Here is a 3,225-nt window from a genome sequence, read left to right as displayed (position 1 = left end):
CTTCGTATTTGGTTTTGTCATAATGAATGTGTTGTTTCTCTGTGTGTGTGTGTGTGTGTGTGTGTGTGTGTGTGTGTGTGTGTGTGTGTGTGTGTGTGTGTGTGTGAGCATGCATGCGTGCTTATGTGTGAGTGCACAATTGTGTGTGTGTATTAATCCAGCAGAAACAGCTTCTCTTCCATACATTTGAATCATTTATATTGATACCACATGGAGACTATTCTGAACACACAAGCGTGGTTTTCTCTCTACAGTGCTTTTCCTAAAGTTAAATATTGAATTTTTGAATTTAAAAGTTTTTGGCACACCACTTTAAGATAATGCTCAAGGAAAATAAATAGTCTTCTTTTTTCATTAACGCTTTTTCTCACAGTGATGTGTCAATATCTCAGACGCAAATCCAGAGTCATGCACCGTTTTATGCTCAGGAAGCGCACTACACTCACTGTTAGAAACATGCATACCAATCAATCAATTGAGCAAAAATGAATGATAAGATTCGATTATATTCTTCTTTTTGTGCACAGGCGGTTATATATATACAAACGTGCATAGTGTCAAAAGAAATCACACACACACACACACACACACACACTGAAAGTATGAAGAAGCCCCTCCAACTTTTGGTTGAGTTTTACTGCATTACCTTGAGGAGACTGACGACACTTCACAATGGAAAAAAAACAAACCTTTTACATTTCAGTGATTTGTTTTAAGTACAAAAGTACAAGTGAAAGTAGAAATAAATTAACGTGACACTATCCCGTAATCACATATCAGGGTCAACTATAATCAGTCCATTGGTTTACAAAACTTTATTCAATTTGTTATCATGACAGAAACAATGCATTGTTTTTTTTAAGATAACTCAAGCATAAATGCTTATTTTAAGTCATCCTGGTTTGTACATAACAAAGTTTAGCATGATGGCGGACTAGATACATTTACTCATTTCAGACAACGAAAACAAACAGACAAACCTGATGCGCAAGCAATCAAAAAAGGGAGGGGGTGGTAGTACAGAACTTGGTGGGGGTAAAAACAAGAAACAAAAAGAAATGGGGTACGAGAGAACAGAATTCAGCATAAGGGGGAAAAAAAGGACGACGAAGACTTGGAGCGCCAGAAATGTTGGAAGAGTGGGTCACGTCACAATAATATTAAATGCACAGAAGACACACACGCAAAGTTAATAGCCTACATTTTGTGATCGGCGAAAATGGCACTAAATTACATAACGATTGGGCCATAATCGATAAGTCGAAACAAGGACACAAAACACGAGAGAAATTACGAAGAACAATTGGTCAGGCAGCATTTGTCTCATGACAGTGTCAAATGAACATTATGAATAAAATGTAGAGGCTCATGTACGGAACATGCCTGTTTGTCTTAATAAATTCTTGTACAGTTATGAATATGGTCTGATTGACATTCCGGGAATATTGCGGGATGCCTTTCAATAATATTTCAATAAACTTATAATCAGTTATCAATTGACAATAATCGTACATCTCTACACAAGGGTCAATGCAACAAATAGTGCTCAGCAGTCTCCCTTGGGTAACCGCACTCACATTTGGGGCAATCCTTGAGGTGCCGCTGACATAATGCTGTTTTTATATGTTATACTCTTACTTTCTCCCAAGCGCAAGACAAATTCTTCTATGAAAATTGAAGCCAATAAAATTTTAGTTGAGTTGAGTTGAGATAAATCAAAATTCAAATCACTCATACCAATAGGCCCTACGCAGTCTGCAATTATGGACTTTTTCAAATCTATCTCCAAAATAATAATGACATGGTACTTTAAAATCAACGTTGATTGCAGTAAAGTAATTGACTGACAATTAAGGTTGTATGTGGGGTGCCTAAAATTTGAACTTTTCTTATTCCCGAATATTTTTTGTGGGCGCAGAAGCACGGGGCAAATGGTATTGTTTTTTTTTCTGGAGGGGGATCAGACAATATAAAACCAATTAGAGGCCGAGTTGCCTGACAGAATTAAAGGCCAATTCCAGCCCCAGTCCATGCCGGTTACATGTAATTAGCTATGCACACATTTGAGATCGATACCCAACTTTGAATTACTGAGCATCAGTTCTTTGCGTTATTTTAATTTTCTTGTTTTTCTTTAAAATAAAAAAGGGAATGGTTTTATTTATGTCATTTTATTATGTCATTATCTAGTCAGCATAAATGACTTTTATGGATACAGGAGAAAGTGTTAAAATGTGAAGATTTCAAGTGTGGTTTGTGGTCATCTGCTCAGTTGACCACTTAAAATGTTGTTTCATTTGATGATACGTTTTGTTTGGTGTTCCCGCTTGAATGTGACAGTAAGTTGTACAATGTTACTGTGGGTGTGGGTGTGTGTGTGTGTGTGTGTGCGCGTGCGTGAGTGTGTTTGTGTGTGTGTGTTTGGTAACCGGCTTTGTACAGCGGGACCACCTTATTTTGTCATGTATTTTTATTCATTCTGGAGCTTTATTAAATAAACTGCCCATTTCAATCACAACTCTGGTCTGGTCTTATTGTCAGTGTTGCATAAATGATTGTATGTGAGCTTGTGAACATACAAAGAAAAAAGAAAGAAACATTCTGTGTCGCCGAAATATCTTGACTAAAAATCAGGCGGAAGACTACACCTGTTGCATTTCCTATTATGCTCAGGCAATTATAACTGAGGGCGGAAGCGACAATGATTCGTTTTCCCCCCAGATAACATTAATTTGTAGAGACGGAAAAGGAACACGCACATTCTGGAACTGATTTGTGTAAATAACTGAGAGGGTGTTTTGTCTGTTTTGTGAAACGGTCCTCACACATTTGCAAAGTTCCACAGTTAGGCAGCTGAATTAAAGCATTACATAATGCATAGTGTAAACTCTAGGCCTACTTCAAGGTCTTATTACTTCAAGATGCATACACGTGCTGTTATATCTGTTAGTGCTTGCCGGACACCAGTGCTGATTAAAATGGCTTAGATTGTTACTAATTTGAAACTACAGTATGTCCTTTTACGTGTTGTGACAATTTTGTTGGTACCGATGATTTATAAAAAGACTTTTATCACAGGTTTATTTCGTATCAAACATTTATACTTACTTTCAAGTTCGAGTATACCTTTACTTCCACGAGGAGAGTCTCTCTGTGTGCGCGCGCGCGCGCGTGTGTGTTTGTGTGTGTGCGTGCGTGCGCGCTTAAAGATTCTTGATTTTGGAA

This window comes from Littorina saxatilis, linkage group LG11, assembly GCF_037325665.1.
Source record: "Littorina saxatilis isolate snail1 linkage group LG11, US_GU_Lsax_2.0, whole genome shotgun sequence".
Lineage (NCBI taxonomy): Eukaryota > Metazoa > Mollusca > Gastropoda > Littorinimorpha > Littorinidae > Littorina > Littorina saxatilis.
Note: the sequence above shows the minus strand (reverse complement) of the source record.